At 44.2% G+C, this 21,762-nt stretch overlaps 1 pseudogene; it reads left to right on the top strand.

Annotated features, from left to right (window-relative positions):
• Positions 1-306: 306 nt before the first annotated feature.
• Positions 307-5,839, top strand: LOC106566247 (asporin-like; annotated as a pseudogene).
• Positions 5,840-21,762: the final 15,923 nt, after the last annotated feature.

Genomic DNA, 21,762 nt, shown 5'->3' on the forward strand with positions numbered 1-21,762 from the left:
AACAGGTTCAGGGTAGAGTACCGGGTGGTAGCCAGCTAGTAACAGGTTCAGGGTTGAGTACCGGATGGTAGCCGGTTAGTAACAGTGATTAAAGGTTCAGGGCGTTTTATTACACAGCCACAGCTCCTAGGTCAGAGGGAGGGTTCCTAGGTTCAGTCAGGGTCAAAGGGAGGGCTGGGGGCTCCTAACGCTCCTTTACCGACTCACCTCAACACCATGAACAGCCCTTCAACAACCATCAAATGAGACAGGGTTCAATTATCCTACATCATACTGCATTTTATGGCAATGTAGTACAGTAGCTCCATGAGTCTGGATGGTGAATAATTTGTATGACAGAGTCTGTGATAAAGACCTACTACTGCCTCAGATTCAGCTGGAGGCAAAGGGTCTGTTCACTTCTTATTACACATGATACCTCTCTGTGATCTTATTGGTAAACACCGAGTCCGTCTTTACTGCTACGTGGAGATACACAGCTGGTAGATTGGATTTTACATTTCAAATGTGTTTCCTTGACATCTCGTATCCACAGGGTTGCTCTCCGTGCCAGAGAGAGTCCCCCGGGCCGACACATTAATGATCGACCTCCAGAACAACGACCCTCACTGAGGTCAAGGAGGACAACTTCAAATGGACAAGCTCTATGTAAGAAACACTGACATCCCTCTTACTGTGAACAAACTCTACGTAAAAAAACCCATAAACATCTCTCCTACTTTGATCAACACTGTAAATTCCTTCGCTGTTTCCTCTCAGTTTGGACTAGAGCCCACTGTGCGCAAACTGGTTGAATCGACGTTGTTTCGTCGGAATTTGTCGACGCATTGTGACGTTGAATCTATGTTTGAAACACATTTGGATTTGCAAAAAGTCATCACCCGGTACTGTTTCGTGATCATTTCCACCAGTGTTGAAATGAGGGTAAAACTTCAACTTAAATACAATGACTTAACCTGACTAACGGGTTGGTTTCATTTTATTTAACCTTTTGTGGCAAAGAAGGGGGTCGAGTGATAAATGGCAGATATGTGAGAGCAGAACTAATAAACGGGCTCTGCCCGATCACTAAAATGGCCACCCCGATCAGAACTACAGATCACAAAATGGCCGACTGCCGAAACTACAATTCCCAGAAGCAAGGGGAACTCTCAGAAGGTGGAGCCGACCCACAGATAAAAGGTCAAGAAAAACCAGGAAGGGAGAGAGAGGGCGGGAAGGATCTATGAACCATAGAGAAAGAGACAATCTACATTGGCTGGATTTACCGTGTACGAGCTGGACTGTTTTGGACTTACCTGTTGGCGTTTAGACCTGGACCTACCGAGAACCAGATTTGTGTACCGAACCCTGCTATCCTTGACCTTACCTGCGGCCTGGGTGGACCAGGACAGCGAAACAAACACACAGGTACTGTCATGTTCGAAATAACTTTCATTCTGGTTGAGTACGATGGTCTCGACGACCTCGGCGGACGAACGGGTCTCCGGTCTCCAGGTGAATCAAGTCGAACATCTGTGTTCGGGGGGGTTGTCCCGGTCTGTAGGACCACTGGTGGAAGCGGTGTGCCCTCACGGTATCGGTCACTCCCAGTCTAGTCAGAATCTCTCCCTTGAGTTTATCGTAATCCTGTGCATCCTTCAACTCCAGGTCGAAATATGCTTTTTGAGCGTCCCCTGCCAGGTATGGTGCCAGAAGCCCTGCCCATTCTTCTTTCGGTCACTTCTCCCTCTCTGCCGTCCTTTCGAAGGTGGTAAGATATGCTTCCACATCATCCTGCGCTGTCATTTTTTGAAGAAAATGATTGGCCCACCTTTGGGTATTTGCAGTTGGTAACTGAGCCCCAATTTGGTCCGCTAGCCCCTTTAGGCCTTCTCTTAACTCCCGGGTGTTTCTCTCTTGCTCTTCTCTGAGCAGCTGGTTGGTGCGGTGCTGGACCTGTAACGTGTCCTGATACATTCGCATTGCATCCTGATGAGCTATTTGTTGAGCTCTAGTTGCCTCTTGTTGGGCGGCCGCCGCTTGTAACAGGGCCTGTATGGCTCCCTCCATACTCATTTTCCTGAAAAAAACTGTCCTAACCAAACAAAGCCACAAAAACAAAAAAAACCTGCCTCCCCTTTGGAGTGCTAACTTTTTTTTTCCTTTTTCTACCTAACCAGCGGTATGGTTAATCCAGTGCCCACATTCTCCACCACGTGTGGCAAACCTCTTCAAAGTTAGGAGCGTTTATCACAAATTAAGTGGGAAACTGTCACCAAAGTCAGCCCAGAATGAAAGTTCTTTCGAACATGACAGTACCTGTGTGTTTGTTTCGCTGTCCTGGTCCACCCTTTGAGATATCAGCTGATGTAAGAAGGGCTTTATAAATACATTTGATTGATAGATTGATGTTGTTGTTTTGGGGATTTACATGAAGTGTAAATGAAAAAGGGTTTCTGGTCAACCTGTTCGCGACCCGTCTGACCTGATTGCCTTAATTGTATGGGTAGCCTACGATAATGAATTAACACAGTCATACGGAAGGCACAGGCAAATAACGTGGTGGTAGCCATTTTTCTTTGATGTAGAGAAGGATTATGGTATGTTGTGGAAGGAAGGCCTACTTATCAAGGTGGATAGCATGGGAGTTGGAAGGAAGGCCTACTTATCAAGGTGGATAGCATGGGAGTTGGAAGGAAGGCCTACTTATCAAGGTGGATAGCATGGGAGTTGGAAGGAAGGGTTTTTAATAACTGGATAAAGGATTTTATTTTTGGGCGATCAATTCAAGTGAGGTTTTGCGGAGCTCATAGTCAGAAAGGTATGAGGTAGATAACGGTACCCCGCAGGGAAGTGTCATTAGTCCTTTGTTGTTCTCCATTATGATTGGCGACGTATTCTCTCAGGTGAGACCTGATATTGGGAGGTCACTGTTTGCGGAAGACAAGGGCACTGTGGAAGAGGGACAAATATTACCCATACAGTCAGGAGAGTTCAAGATTTAATCAGTGAAGTTGAGCAGTGGTCCCTCAGGTTCAGTCAAGTTTTCAGTTGAGAAAACACAGACTGTGTTTTTGTTCTAGAAGGAAGGTTGGGGAGGAAATATACCTGAAGTTGGAAGGAAGGAAGGAATCTGGAGAGGGTGGGAGGGGTTTGGTTCCTGGGGGTCTGCTTTGACAGTCAAAGGACATGGGCGGAGCATAGAGTAGTTGTCCAAGGAAAGAAAATATTGAATATGAAGGAAAAGCAGCCAACAAGTGCTCAGCATATGTGGGAACTCCTTCAAGACTGTTGGGAAAGCACTCCTCATGAAGCTGGTTGAGAGAATGCCAAGATTATGCAAAGCTGTCATCAAGGCAAAGGGTGGCTACTTTGAAGAATCTAAAATATATTTTGATTTGTTTAACACCTTTTTGGTTACTACATGATTCCATATGCGTTATTTCATAGTTTTGACGTCTTCACTATTATTCTACAATGTAGAAAATAGTAAAAATAAAGAAAAACCTTTGAATGAATAGGTGTGTCCAAACTTTTAACTGGTTCTGTATGTCCAACGGGCCTCACAACCGCAGACCATGTGTATGGCGTCGTGAGGGCGAGCGGTTTACTGATTTCAACGTTGTGAACATGTAACGGCCGTCGTAGGAAGTGGACCAAAATGCAGCGGGTACGTGAATGCTCATAATTAATTTATTACGAACACCACACAAAAACAACAAACCGAAAACACGAACGACAGCTAACAGTTCTGCAGGCTAAACATAGCAGTGCACGAATACAACTTCCCACAAAGGGACAGGTGAAAACAGGGCGACCTAAGTATGACTCTCAATCAGCAACAACGATGTACAGCTGTTCCTGATTGAGAGCCATACCAGGCCAACACAAAGAAATACACAACATAGAAAACCCATAGAAATACAAAACAAGAACATTACCCAAAAACCCCGGAACACATAAATCAAACACCCCTCTTACATGAATACATAATCCATTAAACCCCGAACCACATAAAACAAATACCCCCTGCCACGTCCTGACCAAACTACAATAACCAATAACCCCTTATACTGGTCAGGACGTGACAGAACAGAGTGCCCTATGGTGGTGGTGGGGTTATGGTATGGGCAGGAATAAGCTACCGACAACGAACACAATTGCATTTTAACGATGACGATTTGAACAGATACCCTGAGGCCCATTGTGAGGCCCATTTTATTAAGGTATCTGTGACCAACAGATGCATATCTGTATCCCCAGTCATGTGAAATCCATAGATTAGTGACTAATGAATTTATTTCAATTGATTGATTTCCTTATATGAACTGTAACTCAGTAAAATCTTTGAAATTGTTGCATTTAAATTTTTGTTCAGTATAATTTGTGTTTTCCAGAAGCAGAAATGCATTTTTTTTTGCCATTTTTCGATATTTCGACTTTGAATATTTTTTTATTTCAGCTTTTACACTGTAAAGCCCCACAGTGGAGGTGTCATAATACCCATAACACCTAGCGGTCAGACAGGGAAATGTTTCCAATCGTAACTGTAACCAAGTTTCTATGTTCATAAGGCTTGAATATTCTATAAATGATTTGTTGTCACTTGCCACGTTTACCCCGCAGGCCCCAATGGACTAGAGTGATTTTGGTTGCATTTACACAGGCAGCCCAATTTGCTTTTCCCAAAAGCATCTTAAAAAGCAAAGTTCATCGTTTGAATGATTTTGGTGAACCCGGGCCCAGATCTTTTTGCCAATAAATGATCAGAATTGGGTTGCCTGTGTATACGTAGACTTTTTCACCCGAGTCCGAATCACCTCCAGACACCCATTTCCCCCATAGGCCTCTATGAAACACAGTGTCCATATTAGGACAGAATCAGAACTTCCATGGCCGTGTGATTCTGTCCTGATATGGACACTGTACTAAGGATGTTACAGCTGTAACAGCTGAGGGAGTGATTGACTGTGTGAACAACAGAGAAAACAAACCACTAACATCTGTTCTTCAGACGGAGACTTTTGATTGTGCTTGCGGTCACAACTTGCGATTAACCAAATGAAGGAATGCCTGAGCCAAGCCTTCCCTGTAGCTCAGTTGGTAGAGCATGGTGTTTGCAACGCCAGGGTTGTGGGTTCGATTCCCACGGGGGGCCAGCACAGAAAAAAAACGTATGAAATTGTATGAAATGTATGCATTCACTACTGTAAGTCGCTCTGGATAAGAGCGTCTGCTAAATATGTAAAATGTAAATGTAAATGTAAGTAATAGCTTTATCGCAGTCTCCTTCCGGACAGAATGAAAAACTGAACCAGCGTTTACCTTCAGATCCATCGGTCTATACAAGATCTGTAAAACACCCTGTAGAAGGCTATACGATTGTAATTGCCCAGCAATGTTGCCTAAGATAAAAATATGACTCTGGATGTTGCTTTGAGGGCTTCACCCGGCCTTGAAAATAGAGACGGACCCTTTTAGTTTAGCTTAGGCCAACGTTTTTTCCTAAACAACCTCCATTGTCCTCCAAGGGTTGCTGAATATATTTCCCATTCCCAGGCCCTGTTCCTGGTGAACAACAAGATCTCTAAAATCCATCCTAAGGTCTTCCTTAACATAGATCAGCTGCAGCTGCTGTTTACCTGTCCTACAACCAGCTGACCCAGATACCTGCCAACCTGCCCCCCGGAACATCCTGGAGCTGCCGATCCATGACAACAAGATCAACAAGGTCCAGAAGGAGGCCGTCAAAGGGATCAAATCACTGCATGTTCTGGGTACGGACCACAAGCTAGTGATCGCTGGTGACTTCTGGTCTAGTGACAGAGACCAAAGAGATAGAGTCTCTCGGATGTGACACGCTAGAGTATATGGTGTGGGTCTCGGGCTGGGAGATATGGCCTTATGGGTGATTCACAATACGCAGTACCTTTTAGGTTACAGCCTTAAATGGATTAAATTGTAACATTTTTTTTGAAATTTTTGCAAATTTATAAAAAACATTTACATAAGTATTCAGACCTTTTACTCAGTACTTTGTTGAAGCACCTTTGGTAGCGATTACAGCCTCGAGGGTTCATGGGTATGACGCTACAAGCTTGGCACACCTGTATTTGGGGAGTTTCTCCCATTCTTCTCTGCAGATCCTCTCAAGCTCTGTCAGGTTGGATGGGGAGCGTCGCTGCACAGCTATTTTCAGGTCTTTCCAGAGATGTTCGATCGGGTTCAAGTCCAGGCTCTGGCTGGGCCACTCATGGACATTCAGACACTTGTCCCAGAGAATCTAAAATCTAAAATACTTTTTTGGTTACTACATGATTCCATATATGTTCCACACGGGGTACAGCTGGGTAACAACCGGAGGAAGTAACAGTGTGTCTGGACACAGGGGGTACAGCTGGGTAACAACAGTAGGAAGTAACACCCACATGCATAATCACGCACACACACGCACGCACGCACGCACACGTGTCTGTCCAATATCCTCCCTGACACCATAGGGTGGTCTCATCACAACTGAGATGCTGAACGACAAACTGAGTGTCAATCTGTTTCATTGTCTTGTATTGTTGCACCATATCTGTTGTATGTCCCACTATCAGGGATGTTGAGTGGTCGGTTTCCTGGCCCTGTGGCACATCTCTAAGGACTGGATACAAACAACAGATGACAGATTGGCTGGGGCTAAAAACTATCAGGAGAAGCTTGGACCATATTGTTGATATCCTATATCCTGTACGATCTAATTGGGGGTAGGGACTGGACTATCACCATCACAAGCATCCTATAGCGCCTCCTGGTGGTCGACTTCAGTAATAACCACCACCTCAACACCATTTCCTCAACACATGAGGGATTTTTTTTTTTTTTTATAAAGACCAACTCTTCCATCTCTTCTCAGTGAGTCAACAGTGAACAACAACAACAACAACCAACCCTGATTATACTTCAATACCTTTAAAAAAAAAAAAATTAACCTGTTTATTGTAGCAGTAGTGACAACTGTGGGTTTGGTCCCCCTGTATATTTATTTCTTAACATTGGATGTCTCACTTCACAAATCTGCTAGATAAGACTAGTGGTGCTAAATACAGAAAATTACAGAAAATATTAGTTTAGGTTTACACGTGCCTTCATATGAATATGATTCTCTGTTGTAGACCCTGTTCTAATGCTATGCTTTATTTTATGAAGACTAAATAAACTTCAACATTTCCTTTGTCTGTCATTTACATGTCACCTTTTTATTTTCAAATCAAATCAAATTGTATTGGTCACATACACATGGAAAGCAGATGTTAATGCGAGTGTAGCGAAATACTTGTGCTTCTTGGTTTCCGAAAGGTGCAGTAATATCTAACAATTCAACAACAACTACCTAATGCACACCAATCTAAAAAGGGGGAAATGAGAATATGTACATATAAATATATGGATGAGCAATGGCTGAGAGGCATAGGCAAGATGCAGTAGATGGTATAGAATACAGTGTATACATGTGATATGAGTAATGTAATATATGTGAACATTATTAAAGTGGCATTATTTAAGGTGGCATTGTTTAAAGTGACTAGTGATCCATTTATTAATCAAATCAAATGTATTTATATAGCCCTTCTTAGATCAGCTGATATCTCAAAGTGCTGTATAGAAACCCAGCCTAAAACCCCAAACAGCAAGCAATGCTGGTCTAGAAGCACGGTGGCTAGGAAAAACTCCCTAGAAAGGCCAAAACCTAGAGAGGAACCAGGCTATGAGGGTTGGCCAGTCCTCTTCTGGCTGTGCCGGGTGGAGATTATAACAGAACATGGCCAAGATGTTCAAATGTTTATAAATGACCAGCATGGTCAAATAATAATAATCATAGTAGTTGTCGAGGGTGCAACAGGTCAACACCTCAGGAGTAAATGTCAGTTGGCTTTTCATAGCCGATCATTCAGAGTATCTCTACTGCTCCTGCTGTCTCTAGAGAGTTGAAAACAGCAGGTCTGGGACAGGTAGCACGTCCGGTGAACAGGTCAGGGTTCCATAGCTGCAGGCAGAACAGTTGAAACTGGAGCAGCAGCACGGCCAGGTGGACTGGGGACAGCAAAGAGTCATCATGCCAGGTAGTCCTGAGGCATGGTCCTAGGGCTCAGGTCCTCCGAGAGAGAGAAAGAAAGAGAAAATTAGAGAGAGCATACTTACAGTACTTACAGTACACCGGATAAGGCAGGAGAAATACTCCAGATATAACAGACTGACCCTAGCCCCCCGACACATAAACTACTGCAACATAAATACTGGAGGCTGAGACAGGAGGGGTTAGGAGACACTGTGGCCCCGTCCAAAGATACCCCCGGATAGGGCCAAACAGGCAGGATATAACCCCCCCCCCCCACTTTGCAAAGCACAGCCCCCACACCACTGGAGGGATATCTTCAACCACCAACTTACCGTCCTAAGACAAGGCCGAGTATAGCCCACAAAGATCTCCGCCACGGCACAGCCCAAGGGGGGGGGGCGCCAACCCAGACAGGAAGACCACGCCAGTGACTCAACCCACTCAAGTGACGCACCCCTCCCATGGACGGCATGGAAGAACACCAGTAAGCCAGTGACTCAGCCCCTGTAATAGGGTTAGAGGCAGAGAATCCCAGTGGAGAGAGGGGAACCGGCAAGAGACAGCAATGGCGGTTCGTTGCTCCAGTGCCTTTCTGTTCACCTTCACACTCCTGGGCCAGACTACACTTAATCATAGGACCTACTGAAAAGATGAGTCTTCAATAAAGACTTAAAGGTTGAGACCGAGTCTGCGTCTCTCACATGGGTAGGCAGACCATTCCATAAAAATGGAGCTCTATAGGAGAAAGCCCTGCCTCCAGCTGTTTGGTTAGAAATTCGAGGAACAATTAGGAGGCCTGCGTCTTGTGACCGTAGCGTACGTGTAGGTATGTACAGCAGGACCAAATCGGAAAGATAAGTAGGAGCAAGCCCATGTAATGCTTTGTAGGTTAGCAGTACAACCTTGAAATCAGCCCTTGCCTTAACAGGAAGCCAGTGTTGGGAGGCTAGCACTAGAGTGATATGATATATTTTTTGGTTCTAGTCAGGATTCTAGCAGCCGTATTTAGCACTAACTGAAGTTTATTTAGTGCTTTATCCGGGTAGCCGGAAAGTAGAGCATTGCAGTAGCCTAACCTAGAAGTAACAAAAGCATGGATTAATTTTTCTGCATCATTTTTTGACAGAAAATGTCTGTTTTTTGCAATGTTACGTAGATGGAAAAAAGCTGTCCTTGAAACAGTCTTGATATGTTCCTCAAAAGAAAGATCGGCGTCCAGAGTAACGCCGAGGTCTTTCACAGTTTTATTTGAGACGACTGTACAACCATCCAGATGAATTGTCATATTCAACAGAAGATCTCTTTGTTTCTTGGGACCTAGAACAAGCATCTCTGTTTTGTCTGAGTTTAAGAGTAGAAAGTTTGCAGCCATCCACTTCCTTATGTCTGAAACACAGGCTTCCAGCGTGGGCAATTTATGGGCTTCACGATGTTTCATTGAAATGTACAGCTGTGTGTCATCCGATAGCAGTGAAATTTAACATTATGTTTTCGAATGACATCCCCAAGAGGTAAAATATATAGTGAAAACAATAGTGGTCCTAAAATGGAACCTTGAGGAACACCGACATTTACAGTTGATTTGTCAGAGGACAAACCATCCACAGAGACAAACTGATATCTTTCCGACAGATAAGATCTAAACCAGGCCAGAACTTGTCCGTGTAGACCAATTTGGCCTTCCAATCTCTCCAAAAGAATGTGGTGATCGATGGTATCAAAAGCAGCACTAGGAGCACGAGAACAGATGCAGAGCCTAGGAGCACGAGAACAGATGCAGAGCCTTGGTCTGACGCCATTAAAAGGTAATTTACCACCTTCACAAGTACAGTCTCGGTGCTATGATGGGGTCTAAAACCAGACTGAAGTATTTCGTATACATTGTTTGTCTTCAGGAAGGCAGTGAGTTGCTGCGCAACAGCTTTTTCAAATTGTTTTGAGAGGAATTGGAGATTTGATATAGGCCGATAGTTTTTACTGGGTCAAGGTTTGGCTTTTTCAAGTGAGGCTTTATTACTGCCACTTTTGGTGAGTTTGGTACACATTCGGTGGATAGAGAGACGTTTATTATGTTCAACATAGGAGGGCCAAGTACAGGAAGCAGCTCTTTCAGTAGTTTAGTTGGAATAAGGTCCAGTATGCAGCTTGAAGGTTTAGAGGCCATGATTATTTTCATCATTCTGTCAAGAGATATCAGGTAGCAAAGTAAGGTTAGCAACAAAACGCACAGCAGCACGTAAACAAGTCTGCAAGTTGTGACCGGAAATGACAAGTTGAAATTAGTTTCCAGTGATTGGGTCTCCATGTAGGCAGCAACCTCTGAGTTAATGATATCTGTTTTGCAGTCTGATGGCCTTGAGATAGAAGCTGTTCTTCAGTCTCTCGGCCCCAGCTTTGATGCACCTGTACTGACCTCGCCTTCTGGATGGTAGCGGCGTGAACAGGCAGTGGCTCGGATGGTTGTTGTCTTTGATCTTTTTGCCTTCCTGTGACATTGGGTGCGGTAGGTGTCATGGAGGGCAGGTAGTTTGCCCCCGGTGATGTTTTGTGCAGACTACACCACCCTCTGGAGAGCCTTGCGGTTGAGGGCGGAGCAGTTGCCGTACCAGGCTGTGATACAGCCAGACAGGATGCTCTTGATTGTGGATCTGTAAAAGTTAGTCAGGGTTTTGGGTGACAAGCCAAATTTCTTCAGCCTCCTGAGGTTGAAGAGGCGCAGTTGCGCCTTCTTCACCACACTGTCTGTGTGGATGGACCATTTCTGTTTGTCAGTGACGTGTACGCAGAGGAACTTAACTTTCCACCTTCTCCACTGCTGTCCCGTCGATGTGGATAGGGGGGTGCTCCCTCTGCTGTTTCCTGAAGTCCATGATAATCTCCTTTGTTTTGTTGACGTTGAGGGAGAGGTTGTTTTCCTGACACCACACTCTGAGGGCCCTCACCTCCTCCCTGTAGGCTGTCTCGTCATTGTTGGTAATCGAGCCCACTACTGTTGTGTCGTCTGCAAACTTGATGATTGAGTTGGAGGCGTGTATGGCCATGGAGTCATGGGTGAACAGGGACTACAGGAGGGGACTGAGCACACACCCTTGTGGAGATGTTGTTACCTACCTTCACCACCTGGGGGTGGCCCTTCAGAAAGTCCAGGACCCAGTTGCACAGGATGGGGTTGAGGCCCAGGGCCTCTAGCTTAATGATGAGCTTGAAGGGTACTATGATGTTGAATGCTGAGCTGTTGTCAATGAACAGCATTCTTACATAAGTATTCCTCTTGTCCAGATGGGATGGGGCAGTGTGATGGCGATTTCATCGTCTGTGGACTTGTTAGGGCGGTATGCAAACTGAAGTGGGTCTAGGGTGGCAACTAAGGTGGAGGTGATATGATCCTTGACTAGACTCTCAAAGCACTTCATGATGACAGAAGTGAGTGCTACGGGGCGGTAGTAATTTTGTTCAGTTATCTTTGCCTTCTTGGGTACAGGAACAATGGTGGCCATCTTGAAGCATGTGGGGACCGCAGACTGGGATAGGGAGCGATTGAATATGTCCGTAAACACACCAGCCAGCTGGTCTGAACATGCTTTGAGGACGCGGCTAGGGATGCCGTCTGGGTCAGCAGCCTTGCGAGGGTTAACATGTTTAAATGTCACGTTGACCACGGAGAAGGAGAAGGGGGGGCTAGTTCTTGTTAGCGGCGGCGAGGGTGGCACTGTATTATCCTCAAAGCGGGCAAGAAGGTGTTTAGTTTGTCTGGAAGCGTGTTGTCGGTGTCTGTGACGTGGTTGGTTTTCTTTTTGTAGTCCGTGATTTGCTGTAGTCCCTGCCACATACATCTCGTGTCTGAGCCGTTGAATTGCGACTCCACTTTGTCCCTGTACTGGCATTTTGCTTGTTTGATTGCCTTGCGGAGGGAATAACTATACTCTTTATATTCGGCCATATTCCCAGTCATCTTTCCATGGTTAACCTCTATGGGCTAGCTGGGACGCTTGCGTCCCACCTTCTCAACAGCCAGTGTAATCCCGTGGCGCGTTATTCAAATACCTTAGAAATGCAAAACCTCAAACATATGACTATTTTACACCATTTTAAAGATAAGACTCTCGTTAATCTAACCACACTGTCCGATTTCAAAAAGGCTTTACAACGAAAGCAAAACATTAGATTATGTCAGCAGAGTACCCAGCCAGAAATAATCAGACACCCATTTTTCAAGCTAGCATATAATGTCACATAAACCCAAACAAGATCATCAGAGGTTAGTGGTGCATTTAGCTGTGGTTTTGGTTTTTGTGACATATATGCTTGCTTTGAAAATGGCTGTGTGATTATTTTTGGCAGGGTACTCTCCTGACATAATCTAATGTTTTGCTTTCGCTGTAAAGCCTTTTTGAAATCGGACAATGTGATTAGATTAACGAGAGTCTTGTCTTTAAAATGGTGTAAAATAGTCATATGTTTGAGAAATTGAAGTTATAGCATTTTTGAGGTATTTGTATTTCGCGCCACGCGATTCCACTGGCTGTTGACTAGCCCAGACAGGTTAACATAAAACTTCAATAATATTCCAACCGGACGATTCCAATGTCTTGAAAAATGTTATGGAACACAGCTTCCTCCTCATGTGAATGCGCTCCAATGAACTCATGTCATTTTCTGAGTCACCATCTTCCCGGCCTTGTTGTTCGCTCTCTGTTCACTGCAAAAGGCTGAAACTAGGTTCTAAAGACAGTTGACATCTAGTGGAAGCCTTAGGAAGTGCAAAATGAAACCTAAGTCACTGTGTGTTAGGCAATGACTTGGAAAGATTCAGACGCATCAGATTTCCACTTCCTGGTTGGATTTTTCTCAGGTTTTTGCCTACCATATGAGTTCTGTTATACTCACAGACATCATTCAAACAGTTTTAGAAACTTCAGAGTGTTTTCTATCCAAATGTACTAATAATATGCATATCCTAGCTTCTGAGTTTGAGTAGGAGGCAGTTTAATATGGGCATGTATTTCATCCGAAAGTGAAAATACTGCCCCCTACATGTAAGAAGTTTTAAAGACACGTGTCCAGTCTTAGCATGTGAATGCTTTGTTAAAGCCATGTGTCCAGTCTTAGCATGTGAATGCTTTGTTAAAGCCATGTGTCCAGTCTTAGCATGTGAATGCTTTGTTAAAGCCATGTGTCCAGTCTTAGCATGTGAATGCTTTGTTAAAGCCACGTGTCCAGTCTTAGCATGTGAATGCTTTGTTAAAGCCATGTGTCCAGTCTTAGCATGTGAATGCTTTGTTAAAGCCATGTGTCCAGTCTTAGCATGTGAATGCTTTGTTAAAGCCACGTGTCCAGTCTTAGCATGTGAATGCTTTGTTAAAGCCACGTGTCCAGTCTTAGCATGTGAATGCTTTGTTAAAGCCACGTGTCCAGTCTTAGCATGTGAATGCTTTGTTAAAGCCACGTGTCCAGTCTTAGCATGTGAATGCTTTGTTAAAGCCACGTGACCAGTCTTAGCATGTGAATGCTTTGTTAAAGCCACGTGACCAGTCTTAGCATGTGAATGTTTTGTTAATGCCACGTGTCCAGTCTTAGCATCTGAATGCTTTGTTAAAGCCACGTGTCCAGTCTTAGCATGTGAATGCTTTGTTAAAGCCACGTGTCCAGTCTTAGCATGTGAATGCTTTGTTAAAGCCACGTGTCCAGTCTTAGCATGTGAATGCTTTGTTAAAGCCACGTGTCCAGTCTTAGCATGTGAATGCTTTGTTAAAGCCACGTGTCCAGTCTTAGCATGTGAATGCTTTGTTAAAGCCACGTGACCAGTCTTAGCATGTGAATGCTTTGTTAAAGCCACGTGTCAAGTCTTAGCATGTGAATGCTTTGTTAAAGCCACGTGACCAGTCTTAGCATGTGAATGCTTTGTTAAAGCCACGTGACCAGTCTTAGCATGTGAATGCTTTGTTAAAGCCACGTGTCCAGTCTTAGCATGTGAATGCTTTGTTAAAGCCACGTGTCCAGTCTTAGCATGTGAATGCTTGGTTAAAGCCACGTGTCCAGTCTTAGCATGTGAATGCTTTGTTAAAGCCACGTGTCCAGTCTTAGCATGTGAATGCTTTGTTAAAGCCACGTGTCCAGTCTTAGCATGTGAATGCTTTGTTAAAGCCACGTGTCCAGTCTTAGCATGTGAATGCTTTGTTAAAGCCACGTGTCCAGTCTTAGCATGTGAATGCTTTGTTAAAGCCACGTGTCCAGTCTTAGCATGTGAATGCTTTGTTAAAGCCACGTGTCCAGTCTTAGCATGTGAATGCTTTGTTAAAGCCACGTGACCAGTCTTAGCATGTGAATGCTTTTTTAAAGCCACGTGTCCAGTCTTAGCATGTGAATGCTTTGTTAAAGCCACGTGTCCAGTCTTAGCATGTGAATGCTTTGTTAAAGCCACGTGACCAGTCTTAGCATGTGAATGCTTTGCTATTTTTTTTTTCTCCCTCAAAAACAGAAAAGTTGCAACCCGCCAGTCTTTTCTGTTAATCAGGGGGACTTGGACAGGTTGTGTGAGGCCAAGTGGAGTTGAGGAGAGAACCCTGCGTCCCAAATGGCACCCTATTCTTGATGTAGTGCACCACTTTTGACCAGGGCCCATAAGTAGTGCACTATATAGGAAATAGGGTCTTAAGTAGTGCACTATATATGGAATAGGGTCTAAAGTAGTGCACTATATAGGGAATAGGGTCTAAAGTAGTGCACTATATAGGGAATAGGGTCTAAAGTAGTGCACTATATAGGAAATAGGGTCTAAAGTAGTGCACTATATAGAGAATAGGGTCTAAAGTAGTGCACTATATAGGGAATAGGGTCTAAAGTAGTGCACTATATAGGGAATAGGGTCTAAAGTAGTGCACTATATAGGGAATAGGGTCTAAAGTAGTGCACTATATAGGGAATAGGGTCTAAAGTAGTGCACTATATAGGGAATAGGGTCTAAAGTAGTGCACTATAAAGGGAATAGGGTCTAAAGTAGTGCACTATATAGGGAATAGGGTCTAAAGTAGTGCACTATATAGGGAATAGGGTCTAAAGTAGTGCACTATATAGGGAATAGGGTCTAAAGTAGTGCACTATATATGGAATAGGGTCTAAAGTAGTGCACTATATAGGGAATAGGGTCTAAAGTAGTGCACTATATAGGGAATAGGGTCTAAAGTAGTGCACTATATAGGGAATAGGGTCTAAAGTAGTGCACTATATAGGGAATAGGGTCTAAAGTCGTGCACTATATAGGAAATAGGGTCTAAAGTAGTGCACTATATAGGGAATAGGGTCTAAAGTAGTGCACTATATAAGGAATAGGGTCTAAAGTAGTGCACTATATAGGGAATAGGGTCTAAAGTAGTGCACTATATAGGAAATAGGCTTTAAAGTAGTGCACTATATAGGGAATAGGGTCTAAAGTAGTGCACTATATAGGGAATAGGGTCTAAAGTAGTGCACTATATAGGGAATAGGGTCTAAAGTAGTGCACAATATAGGGAATAGGGTCTAAAGTAGTGCACTATATAGGGAATAGGGTCTAAAGTAGTGCACTATATAGGGAATAGGTTCTAAAGTAATGCACTATAAAGGGAATAGGGTCTAAAGTAGTACACTATATAGGGAATAGGGTCTAAAGTAGTGCACTTTGTAGGGAATAGGGTCTAAAGTAGTGCACTATATAGGGAATAGGGTCTAAAGTAGTGCACTATATAGGGAATAGGGTCTAAAGTAGTGCACTATATAGGGAATAGGGTGAATATGGGTCTCAGTGTGTCTGATCAGAGAGTGGAGCTCTACAAACATAAGGAACAGATCTACCGGTTGGCCAGACCTCCACAGCTCTGCCACGTCTCACACACCGCTCAGACACTCCGCAGCACAGCTTTAAACACTGAGTATGGGTTGGGACCCAGCACAGCCTGACACCTGGGGAGAGGACAGGCCAGTTCAGTCTGGCCCAATCCCAGAGCTCAGTCCCAGCACAGCCTGACACCTGGGGAGAGGACAGGCCAGTTCAGTCTGGCCCAATCCCAGAGCTCAGTCCCAGCACCCCCAGCAGCCCCAGCTCAGGCCAGTTCAGTCTGGCCCAATCCCAGAGCTCAGTCCCAGCACCCCCAGCAGCCCCAGCGCAGGCCAGTTCAGTCTGGCCCAATCCCAGAGTTCATTCCCAGCGCCCCCAGCCCTGCACCTGAGGAGTCACGAGTAGACCTGCCCCTCAACCTCCACATTTCAAAGCCACAAACCTCCTGGTAAAAGAACCTGGTAAAACTCACTGGTTGTCTTTTAACACGCCAGTCAGGAGTAAAGCCCTTCTAATAACACGTTACTTCCCTCACTAGGCTCTCCGCTCTTCCCTCTAAATATTGTGAAAGGGTCAATATTCTGGTATTACTTTCTAGAAGTTCATCTGGAAAACCAGACACTCATGTTGTTGTTATTATTATCCCTGGTGTTTTTTAATCCTGCGGTGAGACTAGCAGGACGACTGTTTGATCGACGACTCAAACTGAATTCTTCCTCCATGTTCGATACATTCTTCTGTCTGAGACTGACATCGTAGAAGTCGTTTGTGGTGACGTCAAAAAAAAAAAACAGGGGTGTTGTACAAAACAAAAGTTGTTAGTGATTGGATCATCTCTAACCAATCAGAGTAACGAAGCCAAATGAAATATTTTCTAAACTTTATGTTCTGGTTCTGGGCCCAACACCTCGGTTTCTGGGACCAATCAGACGGTCTAGAATGTGTTTCCATTCTAGAAATCATAGGGGAGGTACTCAGATCCAGACTCATTGCGGAGAAGAGTAGTATTTGGCTGGAGCAAGGAGTTTGGGTCGCCAGGCAATACGACCACGGCGCTATTTTTGACCAGTGCACTACTTTTGAACAAGCCCTGCATGTAGGGAATAGGGTGCCATTTGGGACACAAGACTATGAGTAGAAAGGTCTGTGATGGAGGAAATCCCATTTGATTTATATTACTGCTCTTTTAAATAGGTTTTCCAGTCTGATTACGTTCACCTTGTCACACTGCCTGTGCGTGTGGGTCTGCGTGTGTGTGTATGTGTTTTTCTGTGTGTTTTTCTGTGTGTGTGTGTCTACAAAATAATAATTTGTCATGTTGCCCCGATTTCTGCGGTACTTTGTCTCACCTGAACAATGCACTCCCGTCCCCAAACAGATCATCTCTACTTTACCTGCATGTGGACTAATGCTGGCTGGAACAATCCATGTTGGCATGTAATTACTACTTATCCATCCAGTATCCAGTACTGTGCATGAAAACTTCATCGAGTGCAGATAGCACAGCCACAACTGTGGACACTTGAAGAACATTGAAGTGTTCCAGGGCCCGTCCCCTCAGGGCCCGTCCCCTCAAGGCCCGTCCCCTCAAGGCCCGTCTCTCAGGGCCCGTCTCTCAGGGCCCGTTCCTCAGGGCCCATCTCTCAGGGCCCGTCTCTCAGGGCCCGTCACCTCAGGGCCCGTCCCTCAGGGCTCATCCCTCAGGTGAGCTGAATGACACAGCTGACAGGGAAAGGAGAGAGTAAGGGTTTTACTCAACAGTGAGTCGTTTGGGTTTTACGGGAATGAAGGCATTCCTCCCATTCCAAACCTCTCTATTTAAACCACATGGACCGCAAATAACATTTTAAGTATTTAATTGTTAGTTTATTAAGCATTTCACTGTTAGCCTATACCTGTTGTTTACGAAGCATGTGACAAATAACTTTAGATTTAATCTCACACAAACCTTTCCTGTAAATAAAAATCACATTGACCTGTTGATCTGGTGAAAATGTACCTCCTAATTAGAGGAAAACTCTGACTGTGACTACTGATGACACTGGGTAATCTACTGGAATAGACCAGGATTTAACTGGTGTGTCTAGGACTTGTTAATTTAAAAGCACCTTACAGACCAGCCAAAAACTATCTAGGAAGAACAACGAGTCCTCCTCAGTCAAAAGTGCCAGTACTTGTCTTGAGTAATAGACGAAAAGTACAATACTTAAAGGAGAAATACAGCTGTAGAACATTCTGGTCATCAGAGACCAGGGAGACGTGCCAGTTTGTCACAGAGAAACAAGCTCTGAAGACTGACTTGAGAAGCTTTCTGGCAAAGTCGCGGCATAGTTGGAGAGTGGGAACAATACATCAGCCTCCTCACATCTCTCTTTCCCTCTCTCTCCTCACATCTCTCTTTCCCTCTCTCTCCTCACATCTCTTTCCATCTCTCCTCATCTCTTTCCTTCTCTCTCCTCACATCTCTCTCCCTCTCTCTCCTCACATCTCTCTTCCTTCTCTCTCCTCACATCTCTCTTCCTTCTCTCTCCTCACATCTCTTTCCATCTCTCCTCACATCTCTTTCCTTCTCTCTCCTCACATCTCTTTCCCTCTCTCTCCTCACATCTCTCTTCCTTCTCTCTCCTCACATCTCTTTCCATCTCTCCTCACATCTCTTTCCTTCTCTCTCCTCACATCTCTTTCCCTCTCTCTCCTCACATCTCTTTCCCTCTCTCTCCTCACATCTCTCTTTCCCATCTCTCTTTCCCTCTCTCTCCTCACATCTCTTTCCCTCTCTCCTCACATCTCTTTCCCTCTCTCCTCACATCTCTTTCCCTCTCTCTCCTCACATCTCTTTCCCTCTCTCTCCTCACATCTCTTTCCCTCTCTCTCCTCACATCTCTCTTTCCCTCTCTTTCTTTCCCTCTCTCTCCTCACATCTCTCTTTCCCTCTCTCTCCTCACATCTCTTTCCCTCTCTCCTCACATCTCTTTCCCTCTCTCCTCACATCTCTTTCCCTCTCTCTCCTCACATCTCTTTCCCTCTCTCTCCTCACATCTCTCTTTCCCTCTCTTTCTTTCCCTCTCTCTCCTCACATCTCTCTTTCCCTCTCTCTCCTCACAGAGAGAGAGAGAGGGAAAGAGAGATGGAAGAAAGAGCGACGTGAGGATGGAGAGAAAGAGGAGTTGTGGCTGTGCTAAGGTGCTCAGTGGTGTAAAGTACTTAAGTAAAAATACTTTAAAGTACTACTTGGGGTATCTGTACTTACTATTTATATTTTTGACAACTTTTACTTTTACTTCACTACATTCCTAAAGAAAATTATGTACTTTTTACTCAATACATTTTCCCTGACACCCAAAAGTACTCGTTACATTTTGAATGCTGGACAGAACATGACAGAGCAGAGCAGGACAGAAAATTGTCCAATTCGCACACTTATCAAGAGAACATCCCTGGTCATCCCTACTGCCTCTGATCTGGAGGACTCACTAAACAGAGAACATCCCTGGTCATCCCTACTGCCTCTCATCTGGAGGACTCACTAAACAGAGAACATCCCTGGTCATACTGCCTCTGATCTGGAGGACTCACTAAACAGAGAACATCCCTGGTCATCCCTACCGCCTCTGATCTGGTGGACTCACTAAACAGAGAACATCCCTGGTCATCCCTACTGCCTCTGATCTGGAGGACTCACTAAACAGAGAACATCCCTGGTCATCCCTACTGCCTCTGATCTGGTGGACTCACTAAACAGAGAACATCCCTGGTCATCCCTACTGCCTCTGATCTGGAGGACTCACTAAACAGAGAACATCCCTGGTCATACTGCCTCTGATCTGGAGGACTCACTAAACAGAGAACATCCCTGGTCATACTGCCTCTGATCTGGAGGACTCACTAAACAGAGAACATCCCTGGTCATCCCTACTGCCTCTGATCTGGAGGACTCACTAAACACACGTTTTGTGTTTAAATTATGTCTGATTGATGGAGTGTGACCCTGGCTATCCGTAAAAAAATAAAAACTAGAAAATTGTGCCGTCTGGTTTACTTAATAAGGAACTTTTAATCATTTGTACATTTACTTTTGATAATTAAGTATATTTAAAACAAGCTACTTTTAGACTTTTACTCAAGTAGTATTTTACTGGGTGACTCACTTTTATTTGAGACTTTTACTCAAGTATGAGATTTTAGTACTTTTTCAACCACTGGTTGTACTTTCAAGTATTTTTACTTAAGAACTTTATACCACTGGGTTTTTGCGAGTGAGATATGGTTGTCCAATAGAGCCATTGGATGTCTTTCAGCGATGATCCTATCGGCGGATTCATTGCCAAATGTCCAAGGAGACACATGTTTTCCATTCTCTGAAAGATTACAACTTGTGTTGGGCGGTGCTTCATACCGTCCCCGTTCCCAAAGGCCGGCTATTCTTTTTTTATTGGGATCGGTGTTCCTTCCACGGGACGGTTGAGCTAATGTAGGCTAATGCGATTAGCATGAGGTTGTAAGTAACAAGAACATTTCCCAGGACATAGACATATCTGATATTGGCAGAAAGCTTAAATTCTTGTTAATCTAACTGTACTGTCCAATTTACAGTAGCTATTACAGTGAAAGAATACCATGCTATTTTTTGAGGAGAGTGCACAATTTTGAACATGAAAAGTTATTAATAAACAAATTAGGCACATTTGAGCAGTCTTGAAACAACATTTTGAACTAAAATGCAATGGTTCATTGGATCAGTCTAAAACTTTGCACATACACTGATGCCATCTAGTGGCCAAAATCGAAATTGCACCTGGGATGGAATAATACATTACGGCCTTTCTCTTGCATTTTAAAGATGATGGTGCAAAAAAAATACAAAATAACGTTTTTTTTTTTCTTTGTATTATCTTTTACCAGATCTATAGTGTTATACTCTACTACATTCCTTTCACATTTCCATAAACTTCAAAGTGTTTCCTTTCAAATGGTACCAAGAGCATGTATATCCTTGCTTCAGGGCCTGAGCTACAGGCAGTTAGATTTGGGTACGTCATTTTAGGAGAAAATTGGAAAAAAAGGGGCTAATCCTTAAGAGGATGAAGGTGGAGGACATAAAAAAAAAAAACCTTTTGGCAAAACTGAAAGCACTGATCAGACGCAATGGCTTCAAGTGATTCCTCTCATCAACATGAATTTGACGATGGAGCATCTCTAGCACGTGACATTAAACCTGAATATAGCAAAGAGGATTTGAAACAAAGAGTTGGATTTAGCTAACATTAGTAGCTCCGCTACAGCCGATGCCAGCACCAAGAGGGAAACTTTAGTTTATCTACTGAATAATATTGTGTATTGCTGGCTAACATACAACAGTGGGGGGTAATCAATCATTTTTCTGTTTGCTAACTATGCAGCTAGCTAGCTAGCTAGGTAGGTAGGTAGCTAGATAAACAACTACTAGTAGCCATATCTGTGACTAAAAATAGAAGATGTTTTTCAATCAGATTGTATGACTTCATGAGTCGTATCAATAAATGCCAACCTGCGTTCTGTTCAGCTGGAGCTTTGGAATGTTACCTAATATTTAAGGAGCATGAACTGTTGGCTGGGTGAACCCTGACCTCTAGCCCCTTAGCAGGAGGAGTTGGGCCCCTTGGCAGCTGAAGCAGGGCTGCAGTTTTGGAGTTCTCCAACCTGGAACCTCCGTTCTACTAGAGCAGTGGAAACCTCCGTTCTACTAGAGCAGTGGAAACCTCCGTTCTACTAGAGCGGTGGAACCTCCGTTCTACTAGAGCGGTGGAACCTCCGTTCTACTAGAGCGGTGGAACCTCCGTTCTACTAGAGCGGTGGAACCTCCGTTCTACTAGAGCGGTGGAAC

This window comes from Salmo salar, chromosome ssa12 (assembly GCF_905237065.1).
Source record: "Salmo salar chromosome ssa12, Ssal_v3.1, whole genome shotgun sequence".
Taxonomy (NCBI): domain Eukaryota; kingdom Metazoa; phylum Chordata; class Actinopteri; order Salmoniformes; family Salmonidae; genus Salmo; species Salmo salar.